Below are 20124 nucleotides of genomic sequence, written 5' to 3' on the forward strand. Positions count from 1 at the left end.
AAGCATAAGGAACAGAGAGCGTAGTTTACTCAGTCTCTTAACTTCATACAGTACATTCAACACGACACTACCGCTAGTACTAGCGCCCCTAGTGTCTGTACTTGCAAGTGCATATAATACAATACTACAACAGTGAATGCATAGAACAATGCAATATATCAGTGGACACAACATCTTCCCCTTTTGAACAAAGCATACCTCTGGTTACCTAGTTGAACAGGACACTGTCACTCTATAACAATGTAAGAGATCAAAGCACACTCTTTAAAACACATTCACATTAGTCAGAAACAGTTCATTTCTCCATGACAAAGTCCTTGGTCCAGCTAGGTGGATTCCTAATCCTGGCAGGCCTGGGCTGGCTATCAGAGTCAGCGTCAGGTGGTTGATCAGCCCCTGTGTTACAGTCCATTGTTTCATTAGAATCGGAATCTGTGCTCAACTCTGACAGCGCTGACAAATGGGAGGCATTCCAGATCCTTCCGTCGTCCAACAGGTAAGTGTTGGGTCCTCTCTTTGTCACGACAGTCCTTGGTTTAGAGAATTTCAGTTCTCCTTTCTTTACTCTCCATGGTTTCCTAACCCGTACTTCGTCACCAGGATGGAGGTCGGTGTATTTAGCATGCCTCTTGGCATCAGTGTATTCTTTCATCTTTCGTTGTTTATCCTTCACTCTTTCACGCATGGCATGTCTGTCAGATGGAGGGACAGGCATGTCAATCACCTGAAGCTTTGTTCTCATGCGTCGGCCATGGAGCAGTTCTGAAGGGGATACTCCAGTGGTAGAATGTGGAGTTGCCCTGTAGTCCATCAGGTATGTTCTCAGGAATGGCTTCCAAGGTTCCCCTTGAATTGAAGCAGTTTGCAGGCAGTCTTTCACACATCTGTTGAATCTTTCAACTTCCCCGTTAGCTCTTGGGTAATAAACTGAAGATCTCATGTGTTGAATTCCCCTCTTTTTGAGAAAGTCTGAGAAGTCAGCAGAGAGGAATTGAGGACCGTTATCACTTATCAAGTCTTTTGGATTCCCTTCTCGTGAAAAAACTGTAGTCAGAAATTGTATGATGGTAGCCGTATCAGCCCGGGGAGCGAAAGCTACTTCCGGCCACTTACTGTAGTAGTCAACCATTGTGATGGCAAATCTACAGTCAGGAGGTGCTATCTCAAATGGGCCCACGATGTCCACCGACACTTTTTCCCAGGCAGCAGATGGTAAGGGAACAGGTTGAAGTGGGGCATCATGGGTGACAGTGGACTTATCATTTTGTCTGCATGTTGTACAGTTCTTAATCATAGTTTCTATATGACAGTCCATTTTAGGCCACCAATACAATTCCCTAAGGCGCTGTTTGGTGCGCACAATACCTTGGTGCGTTTCATGAGCAATATCAATGAGTCTCTTCTGCAGTGACTCAGGCACCAGCAATCGATGAGTACCTCTGACGATGCATTCATTCATGACTGCAAGTTCATGGCGAATTGAGAAGAATGGCTGCAAGTCAGGTTCCAATGTTGCTTTATGTGAGGGCCAGCCTTTCTGTAGTTGTGCACGTAGCTTTGTTAGCACAGGGCAGGCACGGCACTCTGATTGAAAGTCTCCCTCAGACACCGCATACAGGTCAGTGAGGATGGCTGCAACTGACTCCAACTCTTCTGCACATGCAGTGTCTGTCTCCGGAAGTGGAAGCCTCGATAAACAGTCAGCAACATGATTCAAGGATCCAGTCCTATATTCAACATCATAGTCGAACTCCATCAAGCGGGCTGACCATCTGGCTATCCGAAGACCAGCACGGTTATTCCCCTTGGTCGTCAGCAATGTCGTAAGGGCTTGATGGTCAGTACGTAACAGAAATCTTCTTCCCCACAGCCAAGTGCGCCACTTCTCAGCAGCCCAGACGCAGGCTAACGCCTCCTTCTCTACAATGGAATATTTCCTCTCAGCATCAGACAGACTGCGAGATGCAAAAGCAACAGTCTGTTCCGCACCATGACTGTCCAGCTGAGTCAGAACGGCACCTACTCCATAGTCTGAGGCATCTGTAGAGACTATTGCAGGCTTGCTGGGGTCAAACAACACTAGGGCAGGGCTATGCACGATCAGCTGCTTGACTCTGTCCAACGCGGCTTGAGCTGTGTTATTCCACTGAAATGGACAGTCTTTTCGCAGCAGAGCTCTCATGGGCTCAACAACAGTTGCATAGTTTGGGACAAACTTGCTATACCATGCACTCAGGCCAAGAAATGAGCGCAGGGTAGTAGGGTCAGTAGGCGGTGGAGCATTCAGAATGGCAGCAACATGAGAGTCATCCGGCAGCAGACCTTCTGGACCAATCTTTTGGCCAAGAAAGGTTAGAGTAGTTTGACGTAGCTGACATTTATCAACATTGAGTTGCAGTCCTGCATTGTTGATCCTGTGTAGCACAGCACGCAAATTTACCTCGTGAGCGGCTTCTGAAGTTCCATATATAATGACATCATCAAGATAGCACTGCACCCCTTTTAGGCCACTAAGAATTTGTGTCATCATCTTTTGAAATGTAGCTGGAGCTGAACACAGTCCATAGGGTACTCTGCAGTACTGATACAGACCTTCATGTGTAATGAAAGCAGTGAGTCCCCTGCTCTCTTCATGCAATGTCAACTGATGGTAAGCAGATTTGAGATCCAGGGTAGAGAACATAACAGCCCCATGCAGTTCTGACAGTATGTCCTCAATCAGTGGCAGTGGGTGGCTGTCAGTGATTACAGCTTTGTTTGGCTCTCTCAAATCCACGCACATGCGTATATCACCAGACTTTTTTTTAGTGACTACAATTGGGGAGACCCACTCAGATGCATCAATTTTCTCAATGATTCCATGTTGCTCCAGGTTCCTGAGTTCCTGGGAGACAGCATCACGAACTGAGAGAGGTAGACGTCTAAGTTTTTGCTGTACCGGCTTCACTTCCGGTCGGACCTTCACCTTGTGTACGAAGCCTTTTGCACACCCGAATGCTGTTGGAGACTCGCATTCCTGTTTGCAGTGGGTGTCGGGTTGGCGAAGTGTTGCACACATCTTGACAGTCCCAGTCTCAGATATAACCTGGTCACCTTTAAAGTGTAACTGGAGGGCAGTCACCAGGTCCATGCCCAGTATAGGTGTCCCTGTTTTCACAATGAAGAAGTCTGTCAAAGCACTCTTGCCCTGATAAGTAGTGCTAGCTCTAAGGCATCCTAATACATTCAGTTTCTCTCTAGAGTATGTCACCAGCTGCACTCCAGGCTCCTTTAGTTTAACTGCGCTGAAATTTGCACTGTAAATATTCTCTGGCAGTATAGAGACACTAGACCCTGTATCCACTAACAGTCTAACAGTACATGTCTGTTCAGTGTCTGGTACAGTTACAGTAACATTGCACATGAGTTTAGCTGTGTCAACAGTGCAACAATGTCCAACACTTAAAACAGAGGATTCAGGCACAGTCACTTCATTAACAAGCTGTTGAGATGATTTACAGACACGAGAATAGTGCCCAACCTTCCCACATGAGTTACATTTACAGTCCTTAGCAGGGCAGGATTTATCGTTAGCTTTGTGATCAGCCGAACCACAACGGTAGCATAACATAGTTCCATCCATTTTCTGTGCGCCTTTGTATTGTGGTTTGCGCGCCTTCTTTTGAACTTGAATGGCGGCAACGGGCTTTGTATCCGCCACAGAAATGGCCTTGGCATCAGCTATGGCAGCTTCAGTACGTCTAGCAAGAGCCAAAGCACGGTCAAGAGTCAAATCTTCCTCCATTAAAAGTCTTTCACGTATCCGGGTGCTATTGGTTTTCTCCACAATCTGATCACGTAGCATTTCATTCTCAAACGTTCCGAATTTACACTTTTTAACGAGCTCACGCAGTGATGCTACGTAGTGATCTGTAGACTCACCGACAGCTTGTGCTCGTTGTCTGAAGCGGTATCTCTCGGCAACAACGTTGAGTTTGGGCTCAAAGTACTTTTCCAAAGCACTCACGGATCCGCCATAATCATCGGTTTCGAGTGGTAAGGTGCTGTAGATTCGTTGCCCTTCCGTTCCCAAACAGTGAATAAGCAAGGCTCTTTTCCTCGCAGCAGGAAAAGCATCACCTCCAATCGCCAGCAAGTAGTTGTCGAAGTAGCCTTTCCACGCAGTAAATGGAATTTTCGGCTCTCCTGGGCAATCCAGGAACACGGCAGGAGGTTGTATAGATAGCAGAGACATTTCTTCACTATTATCCTCGTCGCCACTTTGTTGTGGTGTTGTTTCGGAAGACATTAACACACACGAAGCATAAGGAACAGAGAGCGTAGTTTACTCAGTCTCTTAACTTCATACAGTACATTCAACACGACACTACCGCTAGTACTAGCGCCCCTAGTGTCTGTACTTGCAAGTGCATATAATACAATACTACAACAGTGAATGCATAGAACAATGCAATATATCAGTGGACACAACAGGACCTTCTCTTCTAAAATGTACATGAACAATGCTGGCAAAATGTGGATGCACTGAAATAGATAACCTTGTTAAGGCCATCTTTACAAGGCCATAGATTGGTGCCTCCTCTGTCAAAATAGATTAAACTGGTCTTGTTTTGTTCATCTACACTTCTAGAGGAAATACTGTGATGCTTCACATCCCTGCAATGTCAGCTGTCTTTATCTATGTGGCTGTACGCTTCACATCCCTGCAATGTCAGCTGTCTTTATCTCTGTGGCTGCACGCTTCACATCCCTGCAATGTCAGCTGTCTTTATCTCTGTGGCTGGACGCTTCACATCCCTGCAATGTCAGCTGTCTTTATCTCTGTGGCTGTAATGCACAAGGTAGTGAAGTGGGGTGAAAAGGTCGTCTTGTTCCACTCAACGTTGTGATGCACATTCTGAAGCTGGGCAAAAAGCACATGTTTAAAGCATGTACGCCTGTAGGCATAGGTACGTTTGTGTGTGTGTGTGTGTGTGTGTGTGTGTGTGTGTGTGTGTGTGTGTGCGCGCCTGTGCATCTGCGTGTCGAGTGTGTGCGCGCACGCGAGTGCGTGTGTGTGTGTGTAATTATATGTGGAAATCTAAAATCTATTTGTCCAGGATTGAGAATGTGAACATGACTGTCCGAAAGTATATGAGTCAATTCCTGTTCATGTGTGGGTGTGTGTTTCTCTCTCTGTTTCTATCTTGTGCTTGTCTGTTTCTGTGTGTGCTTGTGCTTGTGCTTGTGCTTGTGCTTGTGCTTGTCCGTGTGCGTGTGCGTGTGCGTGTGCGCGTGCGCGTGTGCGTGTGCGTGTGTTTTTGTCTGTGTCTGTGTGTGTGTGTGTGTGTCTGTGTGAAAGAGAGAGTGTCAGGAGCACCATGCTCTCTTATCCTCTAGGACTGAATCTCACACTTCAGAGTGACTCTCTCCAGTGAACACAAGACTATGTGGCTCCACAGTCAGGTTTGCCAAATGCAGAAGAGTGGGAATAGTCTAAACATTCTGAAAGCCCCAGATCGCAACACACTGTAATAGATAGTAATAGACTGTGGTCGATTCTGTGGCTGGGTGCTGTCTCACTCTGTGACCTTCTTTGGCCGGGTGGTCATCCTCACTCAGGGGAACTATGGTTGTTCCATAGTCCAGTTCTACTGTGTCTTACTCATTGTTTGAGGCACAGACTCATCCTAACCAACTACGGAGTTAAGGGGCGGAGCTCGTTGAAGTAGCTCCAGTTCTACTGAGCAGGGCCGGTTAACATCAAATCCAGCTAAACACGTCAGTGCTTCAAAAATTATTAGTATTATATTATTCTGAAAACCGTTCTAGGGGTGAGCCGTCCTTATACGGTCACAGGAAGTTCAGTTCCTTGTTCTTACTCTGTTCTCTCTGTTTATTATCAGTCATCTTGTTCCCATACACTGAGATGCAAAACCCTTTATTTCTCTCTCTCTTTCTCTCTCTTTTACTCTCTCTCTTTCTCTATCTCTCTCCGTCTCTCACTCTCTCTCTCCCATTGCTTGTGTGTGTCTGTGTGTGTGTGTGTGTGTGTGTGTGTGTGTGTGTGTGTGTGTGTGTGTGTGTGTGTGCACGGGCCTGTGTGTGAATGTGTGTGTTCATGTATGTTTCTGTAATTCTCTTCTTTAGGTGGTATGTCTGTCAGTCTAAATGTTTTCAATACATTTAACACACACACACACACACACACACACACACACACACACACACAAATATAGAAAGAGAGAGAGAGAGAGAGAGAGAGAGAGAGAGAGAGAGAGAGAGAGGAAGAGACATATAACATTGTACACAAAATACTACAACAGATATTACATGCTGTAACACCATAGGCAGCTAACAAAAACTTCAGCTGATCGAGGATGTATTTATATCTCTCTGAAACACACACTCTTAAACACATAAGTACGTACAAGCATAGAGGAAATACTCACAGAGTGCTAGAATGAGCTCCATGACTGTGAAGGCGTCGATCCGTAAGAACAGAATTATCAACCAGCTTTTCGATCCGTGAGAACAGAATTATCAACCGGCTTTTTGATGCGCTTTTTTTCCTATTTGAGTTTGTTTAGAGGTACTGAACCTGTCTGCATCTGCGTCTCTTTCCATTCAGTTCTCAGACCCAACTCTTGACTCATTTCTCTCTTCAACATACGTGGTGTGGTGATGCGACGTGTGCTATGGTCAACCTCAAAAAGGCCGTTTGTGACAAGTTCCCTTTAGTGTTTTTCAGACATACAATAGTTTCATGACAGTACAGAGGTAAATGCAATAGCTTTCTTCCAACATTGTTTCTCATGACCAGCATATATTTTTAAGAGCCACTTTATGTAAGATTCAGAAAGGTTGTGATACATGATCCCTTTACCTTCCTAGATATTTAGGCAGACAGGACAAAAAAATATTTTTCAAATCTTTTGAAACCTTCCTGAAAATTCAGGATTTCACCATCACATATCTTGGTGAGTTTCTGTTTCTCTTTGACACATGAACGTCCAGTGTAGCTGTGGGCAGGGCTGATCAATACAAACATGGAGGGAAAGAAGAGCTGTGTTTCATCTGCATGTGATCTTCATTGCACAGTGGGTGCTGAATCAGACATCAAATTAAGGTAATGAGTCTTGACACATAGTTTAGTTGACATTAAAATAAACATTATCTTTGCATGTTAACTTCTGACCCTTCTGACACACACACTCGACCACATCCTGTTCTCTAGAGTCAAACGTCTGTCTGCAGCGTCTCTCTCTCTTCAGCTATCAGACCTAACCCTTGGCTCTCTTTTCTCTTCAACACATGTGGTAAACCTCAAGGGGTGCTTGCTGCAATGTCCCTTCAAGGTGTTCTTATTGAAATTTACAATATGAGTTTTATATAACTAACAGAGGTACAGCTAGTCCAAAGTATCCATATGGATAATACAATATTGAATAGCTACAAACAATATATAACATACATATATATATATATATATATATATATATATATATATATATCAAGATGTGTAGGCTTTCATATGTATAAAGGGGCACTTGAAGTGACTTGGAGACCGGTCACAACCTTCCATTTGTCTAATTCTTTTCTGATCTGTTACAGTTTTTCTCGATTGCTTTGGCACATTTTTCCATTCACTGTTTACATTTTCAAAACAGCTCACACACAGCCCTTAACATAAGCTGAAATGACCAAAACACTTTATGATGTTTGCAGAATGACACCACCTTCTCAAAACACACCCATCAAAACCAAATATTTCCATCAAAACCTACAATTTGTGTACAATTGAAAATGTATGTGTTCTCATTTATTTAACAATGGATAACAAAACTCAAACTACAGCTATCAATATCAACCTCTGAAACCATCACTTCAACTTTTGTGCAACACCCTCACAGTATTGACTATTTTACCACTGACAACATACTACAATTTGGGTTTTGTACTGAGCACTCTTACTTAGGGAATATACTGTCAGAAAGTATTTGAAATCTGAAAATTTGTATACAGAAAAATATTGTTGTTCTGTTTTTGTATTGCTAAATACTATACATGTAAAAGATATTCTAAACAAGGATCTGTCAACACCATTGATTTACATTTGTTCTACTGTGTACAAAATGGCAAAGATTCTGACACAAAAATATTTATTGCAGTCATTTTTCCACATTACATGTATCTACTGTAAGAAGTCAAAATGACAGGTTTCAATTTACAGTAAAAAGGTAAAATCTGTTCTGCAGTGAACATTCTCCCCCTGCCACCAGTGTGGGCCAGTGTGTTGATTCTGTAAAAATAGTGCAATAGGCTGTAAATATACAGTAATCAGACTTCTACCGTATATGTTGTAAATTACTTTAGTGAAACTATAGTACTACATTGTATTGTGGCAACACACTTTACAAAAGTATAGAAATGGTTGTTGCCAAGAGTGCAAATACAGTGAAACACAGTACAGTAAATTGACTGCAAAGGCCAGCAAAGTGTCATTGTCATTGCCGAACGTACAAACAATTGATGCCACAGTATGACGGCTCAGGTATGGCTGAACCGTTTGGCCAGCCTCTCTCATGGAGAGGTCATGATTGACTACGTGATCAATGACTGATGCCCTACTGTAATTTCATTAGAGCATCTTACACGAACGCCATGTCCCCTGAAGGGGCCCCTCTACCCTACCACGGCCTCTTCCTTGTCCTCGTCCTTGTCCTTGCTGAGGTTGTTGGTGGTGGCCTCCTCGATCCATGCTTGGTATCAACTTCAATCTTTTGACCTCTTTTAGAGGTTGAGAACTACTTGATTAGTTGTGCACAGATAGTTCACACAGGTGCTGACGATATTTAGAATATAGAGAGCAGTTTCAGTTGGCTGCTACTAGGTGTTTGCAATGTGTTGACATGGTTATTCAATTAGGTTTCGTGTCTTTCTCTGAGAAGTGTGTTAACTGTTTTGAAAAGTGTGTTAAAACTCAAAGAAATTTGTGTGAAAGCAATGAGAAATAGTTAACCCATTCGCCAGAGAAGACTCTTGCTGTGCAAAGAAGATGTGAGCATTGGATTAAGTTGACCCATGATTCGCTAAATGTGTGAAAGCAATCGAGAAAAACTGTAATAAGGATTCACAACCAAAATGCATTTGGTTATACTCTTCTGACACAGGGCTTGTGTTTTAATGTGTGTGTGACACAAATGGCTGGGTAAACAAGGTTTGACGCCACCCTTTTCAGCTCTGACCAATATGGCTGTCAGAATCAGCTCTCACAGATGACGTGGTACTGCACGCTAAACTGCACTCACAAACAATCATCTCTCATTACTCTAACACTCAGTCTTCTAAACCTCCTCAGACAAATCCACAACCCTTATATATTCCTACCTGTATTTACATTCATATGTTAGATCATGAAAGAGAGTGAATGGATATAGTGTTGATGTTCATGTGTGTTCATTACCAGCTGAGTGAGTTGTTAGTGTGTATCATGTTTTTCTCAAACCTGTTCCTAAGAGCTGCAGTGCTCTGTGGTATAGATCTCTCCATGATCTTAATTAGCAAATACATTGTTTCAGCAGATAGAGTTAACTGATGGTCTCATCAAACACTAGTATATGATGAGGTCAACCATGTGAGTTCAGGGCACAGTGATGTTCATTTTGCTTAGCTGTTAGAGCTCCCTCTGGTGGTGAGAACAGTTTACTACAGTCTTAGATGATTGATAGGAGACAGGTTAATGAAAACAACAAACATTATCCATTAAGTGATATCTTCACTTCATACTCCAGACAACACATCCACTTTTTAATCAAGACACGTACAATTCACCTGATATTAACACTGTAGCTCACTGACACAACTGACACAGCGGCTCTATGCAACTGTAAATCTGCTTAGAATAATTGAGAGTTGGTATGGTTATAGTTGACATGTTGAGAGCATAAGATAATTAGAATGAGTCTATGTTTCCCCTCAGAAATCAGACAGTGTACAGAGTAATTTTATTTATTTAGCACTTGTCACTTGTCATGAAATCATGACATGAGTCCCAGTAATTTGCAATCCCAGTAGTGTGTCGGATTAAATATTTCTACAGATAAACTATTTTCAGGATTTTCACTGATAGGAAACACTATTTAGATGTTTTAAAACTTTTTCTACCTTCTTGAGAGTCCTTGGATGATTTAATTGTTTCATAGACATCGGTAGCACCTGTAGCACCTGTCTCAGATAGAAATGAGTCATAGAAATGAACCCATAATACAGTGCATACAGAGTTATAAAGAACCAGATCAATCTGTCCAGATATTTCAGAATATGAACATACTGACCTCTCTGCAGTGGCATATATAGGGGGGTGATAGTGTCATAGACATCTGTACTTCCTATAATGAGGAGAAATGGATCAGAAATCAACACAATGAATCTGTTACTAAGAGTCTGTAGTAACCACACATCCCCTTGTCAGTTTCCTCTAATCACTCTCACAAGTGGAACTTGAGGATGGAGGGAGAGAAGGAAGAACACACATTATCATCAATATACACTTGAATAATGAATGGAGTAAGGCTGTAGTATATCTTCTTTAAGAAAGAGTTGTCTAGTAAATGGTATAAACACATACACACATGTATCTATATAAACATGAGTGCATTTAGTTTGCATAATGTGGTGAGTCTGGCCTTTCACCCACATAGGGGCCCATTTGCCTGCTGTGGCCCCAACACAACTGCACTGCCTATAGTTGTTCCACTGTGGCCCCAACACAACTGCACTGCCTATAGTTGTGCCGTAGCTCATGCAGTGAGTAATAGTCAATTAGAGTTAAGTTAAGTTAAATTAAGCAAGTTGAGGCAAGTTGAGGCAAATCAATACGAAGTGTTGCCTTAAGTTAAGACAGTGCTCACTTTTACTATACAGTGTATCAGAACAGACAGTGATATGAAAGAGTCAATCTTACTGTTCTGCAGAGGCATATACTCTGACTCAGACCCCCCTCTTCCTGCAGACTGACTCTGGTCCTGGTCTGAACTCTGATTGGTGCTCATCTGCTGCTGCTGCTGCTGCTGCTGGTCTCTACAGGGACACACAGATCTGTCTGTCTTGTCTGACAAAGTGATGATGTATGACTGATGAAGCCAATATGAAAGAATGTAGGCAGATACTGTAGTTACTTACTTCGCTGCAGCTGTCACACATAGATCTGCAATCGAACAGACCAAAATTATCTCTGTAAAGGAATTTTGTGAAATTCTATAATATACAGGAATTACCTTTTTATTGAAGTATGGCTAGATTACATTTTTCATCTATTCCAAAAGGCTTTTTGTCAAAATCGGTGAATTGCTCCTCACAGTCCTCTAACTGTCAAGTCAGTGTGTGTGCTCAAACAACTCTGGTGTTTGTACATTGGCCTGGCACTGTAAATGGGAAACAATCATAGTGGCTTGGACAGAGCTATAAACAATATCAGCCAAATAAACACCAGCATGGAAAGGAGGGCTCTAATTGGATGTTGAATGAAAATATCAAAAACCTTTAAACAGAAACACAGTCTGTACCTTTATTTTCTATGGTGAAGGTAATCAAAGCAAGTTTTCTGCACAATTAACTATGAGAAATGCAGCAGTTTACTCCTCTGTCTTCGGCACCAGCGTGGAACAACCTTTTAAATGATGATGGTGAGGATCACACCCACAGCCACGCCCCCAGCCACAGCCACACCCATTATAAGATGATTGGGTTTAGACCCTGGAAATTGATCAGTCAAGCCTTTGAAAAAAAACGGAGGTCATACAATTGGATTTCACATAATTTACTGGGACAGACACAACTTCCTTTGAAATCTACACTACTGTAGCAGAGCTTGAGGGAATGTGGAGAATAACATTGAATAGAAATGCGTACCGTTATCGCGACTATCACTTAAACACAAATCCCAAAACCACTCACACAAAATGCAAAACCCTTTATATATCCTGCAAAAGGCAACTTTGCTTTCAAAACAGTGTTATGTCACCTCAAAAGGGTACTTTGTTTTCTAATGACAAACACAGCCCATTATATGAGTAGACATTCTAAGCATCGATTGAAAACTGATGTGCTCAATGGAAAACACTACTATGAAATGGGAAAACACCAGTATGAAGGCCTTATCAGGAACATTATGTTACTATACGCTTACTCCTGTAGTAAAATATAACTGTATAATGTTTTTACGCAAATATAAAACAACACACAAATATACAGTAACAACTAAAATATTTCTTTATTTTTTCCAAAAGTGCTGTAGCCTATACATCACAGCAAACACAAATGAATGTGTAAATGATTTGCACAGAACAAACAATAGGATATAGGCCAGTACAGTCAACAAAAAAAAGAAAGAAAAATGTAAAATAAAAAAGGACAAAAAACTACTGCATCCTGTTCTAGCTCAAGACAATATTGACAATATGCTATCAGAAATAGACCTACACAGTGTTGTGAATGTTGTTGCATTTTGTGTGAGTGGTTTAGGGATTTGTGTTTAGAGTTTTGAGAAAACGAGGCATGCTTCATGTGTGTAAGCAATCGAGAAAAACTGTAACATTGGATTGGATTGCAATACAGTATAATGTGTCAGTGCTGATAGGACGCAATCAGTTGTGGAAATGTATATGACTTACTTGCACATAGTCATAGCATAACTGTTTGACTGTCGGAGTTTCTGACAAAAGGCACCCTGTACACCTGCTTTATTCTCAAGGTGTTCCGCCTTAGAACACAGTCCACTGTGGCTAGGCTCACTGTATTGATGTTTAGGAATTAGTCTTGGTCATCAATGGTTGCACTTTGTATTTGTTTACGTAATTTTACAGATACAGTACAATGGAAAATACAAGAATACTATGCTCCTGATAAGGCATTCAAACTAGTGTTTTCCTGTCATAGTAGTGTTTCTTACCTATTCCCTCTTCTGAATGTCCAGAGAATGGATGCAACTGAGAATCGGCTTATATTTGGTTGAACCCTCTGGCCAGCCTCCTGCATGGTCAAACCATGGTTGACCACAGGGTTGACCACAGTGGCCCGAATCTCATCAGAGATAATGGCTCTCCTTCTTGCTCTTTCTCTTCATCCTCTTCCTCCTCCTCCTCCTCCTCCTCTTACTCTCACTCCTCTGCCTTTCTGATCACCTCTCACTTCAATGTTGCCATCAATTGTTCCGCAAACCAGGAGCTAACCTGTGGCCATCATATTGCTAAAGCTTTGATTTCAAATTGCACAACAGCCTTGGAAATGGAAGTTTTGCCAATTGAATAGCAGTGTGTTCTGTCTGAACACAAGGAGGTTTTGGCATTGATGAAGTGTGCAAAGTAGAGAGGATGGTGTTTAGTGTTTTGAAGAAAGTGCGGTTAACAATTGAAATTTGTGTCTAAAGCAGATAATTGTGTGTTGTGTTTTGAAGAAAGTGCGGTTAACAATTGAAATCTGTGTCTAAAGCAGATAATTGTGCTTATAGTTTAGCAGAATTGGTTTAGGGAGTTGGCACATGAGTTACAGGTTGTGGTCATTGTGCCATAAGTTCCAGTTTTTGAATGTAATCAATCGAGAAAAACTGTAATTAAAAATCAGGAGTTGTGGCTCACTATGTTCTTGGATAAAAGAGTGCTAATGATGATAGTATTGGCTTAAGTTGTGTGAGATAATTGTACATTCCTTGGAAAGATCGTATTTCTCAAGACGTGAAACTATAATGCGCAAATGCTGGATTGGCTTAAGGTGATGGTGAGGTGTGAGTGAGAGAGCACATATCTCTGTAAAACTATCATGTTCTGCAAATGCCTCTTTTGATTGACTGGTGGTCTTGATGTAATGCTATGGCTAGCAGCCTTCCAATAATAGCTTGTGTTGTTACACTATTAACAAGCCTGCTTCTCAACAGGTTTGAGCTCATGGACTTGCAACAGCAAATTTGAGATCATGTCAAATCATCAAGCCAGACATGCAGCTAAACCAGTAATCCACATTAGAAGAATAGAGATTAGGTTTTTAAATGCCAGTAATCCACATTATAAGAATAGAGATTAGGTTTTTAAATGCCAGCAAGACAACTGAAGATAAATGCTATACATAAAACACTTGCGTTTAAACAGATGCTATGAAATTATAGCTACTTTGTGCTTCCTTGCTGTCATATAACTGATACCTTTTTAACCTTACAATATTGTGCTTCTCCACATAACAAGACATTACAGATACCAGGTTCTTTCTCTGAATGATGACATCCCTAAATAACACAAACATAAACCAATGTCAAAATATAATTAGGGCTGTCAATCGATAATTTTTTTTACTAATTAATCGCACATTTTGAAATTAATTAATCACGATTAATCGCGATTAAACGTTTTTTTTCTTCTTAAGACTAAATCTTATAAATTAACGAGTAATCACTTCATACAGCGTGTATTTTAGACACTGTTGTTTAATTGTATTTTTTTTTTAAACACAATGGTGCCCCTCGACGGTAAATCGTAAGAATTTCCCCTGAAGCAATTCGATTCACCTCAATCAGCCCACTGTCCTCAACTATGTTGATGGGCCGACAGTCACCGGCAACCCAAATGGCAACCTTTTCACGGACTGGTCTAGTTATTTTCCTAGAGAAGTCATGGAGTGTGAGTTGGCGATCATCTAACCTGGGACTGCTTTCTGTCGGGTGCTTTGCATTAAGGTGATAACTTCAAGACGAGCTGCTTCTGTGATAGCTAAATTCAGCTTGACAAATGCTACATACAACTTTAGTTTTGTCGATTGTTCCGTCATTTTGGCTCCTAAACAGAGACTTTCCGCCCAACAATCCCTCAGCTCTCTCCATCTTCAACTACCGCAGTGGTTCTCAAACTTTTTCTGTCATTCCCCACTTTGAACAAGGGGGGCTATTCAAGCCCCACCTGTCCCTCATCGCTCCCATAAAAAAAAGCCCCCTACTTACGGGCTACATTGCCCGAGGGGACACAAGTTCAAGTCTGGCCTGATGTAATTTCCCAATCCTCTCCCCACCTCTTCTCCGCCTTGCTTCCTGTCATAACTTCATGTCCTATTCAAATAAAGGCATTACAATTTTTTTTATTTATTTTTTTTTTAAAGTTGCGTTAATTGCGTTAAAATATTTTATCGCGTTAATCGCGGCCGCATTAATTGCATAGATTAACGCGTTAACGCTGACAGCCCTAAATATAATATATTGTGTAATATATAATGAATATAACGTGTCCATCTCATTACTATCATACCTTTGTATCTCTGTCCTTGTGTCTAGGAATCTCCTCTCCACTGTGTGACCCCTATCAGTTAGTGGAGTGAAGCAATATCAGCATTTCTGAGGAGAAACAGCTGGGAAGGGACCAACACTGTATGGACTTGTGGACTACAGCCTGTGGTCTGTTCAGTGTAATGAAAGTAGATTTATTGTAGTGTAACCCAACCCGCACACTCACACACACACATACACACACACGCTCACACATGCACCCGCTCACACACACAAACACACACACACACGCGCGCGCGTGCCCACGCTCACACACCTGCTCACACACACACACACACAGACGAGTAGACTCGCACGCAGCCTACTCCGTATTCATGTACAGACAACCTCACTACCCAACTTCCCAACTCCACTTTCTGCCTTGTTTATTGTTATACTCAGTTGTTTTAGGGATTATACCTGATAAATATTAGCCAATAATTTCTGTTTGTTACTTTTAATAAATAGTTTATTTAGACTTAAACATTTGTCTTGCCTGTTTTTGTCCCAATATTCACTGAAAGCCATCTTCCGCCAACAAAGTACTCCAATTGCGTGTTATAGACTTTGTAGTGAAATTGTAATACGTTTGTACTAAGGCTGTAGCATAGTGGTACAACTAGAGTTTCCCTATTATTTTGGTATATTTATCATAAAATATTAAATACAAAAATGAATGACTATTACGTTTAATGAGACTGATTTAATTAAACTGATATAACAGCCCTGTTGTTCCTACAGACATTTTTATGCAGAGTTTGCCTGACCTGATCTGCTATCTTTACGTTTTTATCAGTAGTTAATTCGTTAAAAATATTTAACAAATCTGCAGGCTACTTACCAAAGTAGGCCTAGTGCACGCAAGTTTGTTTGCTATGATAACAATGTGACAGGTGCGCGTACATTTGTCCTTACCTCAGGCAGATTTCTCAATTGTTTGTCGTTAACTATTTCCTTCCCTCACATGGCTTCTCATGGATTTAACAAACGGTATATGACCTTATAATTTATTTCTTTTATGAAATCCAGAAAACATCAGAGTGTGAACGTCACGCTTGTCATGCCATTTTGTGGCCAACATTTGTCCATTGTCAAAATGCTCCAGGTCAGCCTTAGACATCTTGTCCCTGAACTTTGGCATCCCTTTTGGATACCACAGGCACCAGTTTTGTGTCTTAGTAGATGTAAAAAATGGTGGGACTGCTCTACCAATTGTCCACGTTCAAAACATAACCCTTGCCAAGCAAAGACTGCATTAAAGTGGTCACGACTGACCCTGACATCCCCAGGTCCCAGACACAGGAGCTCTAAGAACCTCACAGAACAAAGAACCTCCACCCTCTTGGCCAAACATTTGTGTTACTTCTGCAGTGTGGACAATGTGACAGTGATACAATGCCTCCTATCTGCTTGGAATGTGGAGTATGAAACCATTTAGCTCACTAGCTGATAGCTAGCCAGACTAGCATGTATCACCTTTAAAACTGACAATGAAATACATTTATACACTGGAGACTCACCTAACACATGCATTTTGTAAGGTTCACTTTCAAGATGAGGCCTTTGGTTTCCTATGCATGCAATACATTAATAAAGACTGTTGTTGAGATGTTCATCAACCTCGCCAAGTGAAATGTCATTCTTTTAAAATGTTTAGATGTTCAGTGGATAGTTGTCTCTCTACCAGCGGTACCTCCAGTGACCATCAGGTGGCTGTCCCTGTATGTCACATGTCAGGCTGATATGGTCTCCTTTGAAAACCAGCGGCTAGTTTGGCTCCTGAAACACTACAGCCTTGACACTTACTGAGAGAAAGGGCACAAATATGACATCACATTTTTTGAAAGCATTAGAGAGTTAGATACAGTATATGTACACATTCTCTGGTTTTAGTCTGAACTAATGACTTGGTTCTAAAACACCAGATCCTCTCTAAGTCCAGTAACGAAGTAGATGTAATTCGTTCCTGTACTTAAGTAACATATAGATGTATCTGTACTTTACTCAAGTATTTCTATTTGGTGAGACTTTATACTTTGACTCCACTACATTTCAAAGTGAAAATTCATACTTTTTACTCCATTACATTTAGTAAAATCTCTCGTTCCTTTTTACCAAAGCGAATCAAATTAAGAGAAGTCGAAGCGAGTGCACAATCACACCAATCAGGGCTCAGCGCGCGATTTGCTCTGAAGTCCTTTTGGTTTCGTCAGTTTCGTTCGTTGAGCACGAGCTATGTTGAATTCGTTACAACGCCACTGCAGCATTTTGAGGATGTTTTATGCTCATGCTTACTTAACGCTACATGAATGATGGAAATGATGGAAGAAACGGCCGACACTTACTTGCCTGAACACCCTTGGCCTTATTTGGGCAAACTTTTTGAATTGGAAGAAAGGAAGAAGGACTCATTTTATTTTGAGTGTCTTCTCTGCCTGCCTAAGCACAATACAATATCACTACATACTTCTTTACAGTCTTCGGTGCAGACTGGTATGCGCTGTAATTTTGTGGAATTTATGCAAAAACTAGTTCCTGTAATGACATTTTCTTTTCACGTTTGATCTGAGGTCACGTGTTTTGTTTTGACTTTCATCTGTTTTTGTACCTAGGGTTGTGTGGGGAATATCACTACTATCACTAGTCTTCAGCACAAACTAGTATAACACCACATTCTCTGATTGTGTGGAACTAGTTCCTGTAATGGTATTTATCATACTTTGAAACATAAATCAGGATTTATGAGTTTAAGGGCAACACAGACATACAGATGTCATATAGTAAAGGAGCTTATCTTTTACTCCACATTTTGTATAATTAAATGTGCAACTAAGTTACAAATACATGTAAAATGAAATAATTGTTCTCTAGTGCTGTTATTTCATAATCACTTGGTCTTACCTAATGGCAATAGATAGCTTTCAATGTTTTGTGCTTATACTCTTTTTAATAGACAAACGTAAGACACTATTTAAAGAGTGGCATTAGTATTTTCACCTTATATCAGTTGATTGAGCAGGAGCTTTAATGTGAAAATGATAAAAGGCCATTAGAACCACAATTCATCAAGGTACTTTTACTTTTAATACTTAAGTATATATGAAGGCAAATACTTTTATACTTCTACTCAAGTGGAAATTGAAAGTGCATACTTCCACTTTTACTGGAGTAATATTTTACACAAGGTATCTATAGTTTCACTTAAGTACGTAGTTAGTGTACTTCGTCCACCACTGTCTAAGTCTGTCATATTTATCTGCATATCTTTCTCAATGTCTCTTTCATTTCTGATGTTTGCCTATGTGGGGTTATGTCTCACCAGTCAAAGTAATGGTCAATAAAACGCTTTCACCCCCGCTGACACAAGTTTATTCTCTGTATTTATTTGATTAATAATAATGTAACTTGATTTAGTGAATTTTACTCTAGGACGATGACTCCCATGGTCAGAGGAAGTTAAGTTCCTCATTGTCACTCTCTGTCTATGTTTGGTCACCTTATTCACATACAGAGAGATACAAGACCTTTACCTTCTTCTCTCTCTCTTTCTCTCTCTCTCTCTCTCTCTCTCTCTTTCTCTGTGTCTTTAATTAAGGTTTACTTCACTCCCAAACTCATCTCTGTAATTCATATTGCTAGGTGGGATGATTGTCAGTCTACAGGCCTGTTAGAATGTATCTTGTTTCTACAGCAAATTAAGCATCAAAAACATCTGCTGGCCAAGGATATATTTCTCTCTCTCTCTCTTTCTCTCTCTGAAACCTACACTCTAAACCACACACACAAGTAAAGAAGAAATAGTGCTAGAATGAGCTTCATGATTGTAATGATCTCAATCTGTGACAGTAGGCTTCAATCAACTGGCCTTTTTCATGTGCTCAGTTTACTAGTTAAGTTATTTTAGAGAAACTAAATATGTCTGCGTCTGCGTCTCTTTCCATTCAGTGGAACATCTTTCTCAAGAACTAAACCTGTTGAAGTATTCTCATCCGTCTCTATTTTAACTATGAGGCCTGAAGCATTCTCATCCGTCTCTATTTTATCTATAAGGTCTGGCCCTTGTCTCATCTCTCTACCTTCTGCTCACACTGAGGTCAACCTCAATAGTTTCATTTCAGTTTGTATTTTTGTATCTCAGTATGTCGTTACCATACAAAGGAGCATACTGCTTTTTCTTCAACTTGTGTATTCGCCATCTTCTATTTAAAGTTTCTGTTTTATGGTTATTTTCACATTTTTCTTTTTACAATGATACTTATAAACCCGGAGAGTGAAGACCCCTCCCCTGTTCAAAGGGTCTCATGGTAAACATGTGTGACCTTCAACAGCACATTATGGTATAACCCTTATATATTCCTACCTGTATTTACATTCATGTGTTAGATTGTGAAAGAGAGTGAATGGATATAGTGTTGATGTTTATGTGTGTTTTCATTACCAGCTGAGTGAGTTGTTAGTGTGAATCATGTTTTTCTCAAACCTGTTCATAAGAGCTGCAGTGCTCTGTGGTGTAGATCTCTCCATGATCTTAATTAGCAAATACATTGTTTCAGCAGATAGAGTTAACTGATGGTCTCATCAAACACTAGTATGTGATGAGGTCAAACATGTGAGTTCAGGGTTGGTCTGGGCAGGTAAGGACATATGTTTAGTTTGTGCTCTGATGGATATAATGCACACAGGTTGACTAAACAAAGTTTGTTGCACTGCATACTAGTTTGATTAAAGCTGTCACAGCCAGCCTAAAATATATGAAAACAAACTGATGAACAAATCAATGTGATAAACAAGAAAATACAACTCAAATCAAATAAGAAAATAGTTTATTTGGTGACAGTGCT

General features: G+C 40.7%; 1 long non-coding RNA gene across 1 annotated transcript; it reads right to left on the reverse strand.

Annotated features, from left to right (window-relative positions):
* Positions 1–10148: 10148 nt before the first annotated feature.
* On the reverse strand, positions 10149–11057 carry LOC116224614. The gene is made up of 3 exons (XR_004165649.1): positions 10946–11057; positions 10317–10370; positions 10149–10197 (listed from the first exon to the last, which is right to left on the reverse strand). It is a non-coding gene; the product is annotated as an uncharacterized LOC116224614 (long non-coding RNA).
* Between the last annotated feature and the right edge of the window lie 9067 nt (positions 11058–20124).

Source organism: Clupea harengus, chromosome 18, assembly GCF_900700415.2.
Source record: "Clupea harengus chromosome 18, Ch_v2.0.2, whole genome shotgun sequence".
Classification (NCBI taxonomy): domain Eukaryota; kingdom Metazoa; phylum Chordata; class Actinopteri; order Clupeiformes; family Clupeidae; genus Clupea; species Clupea harengus.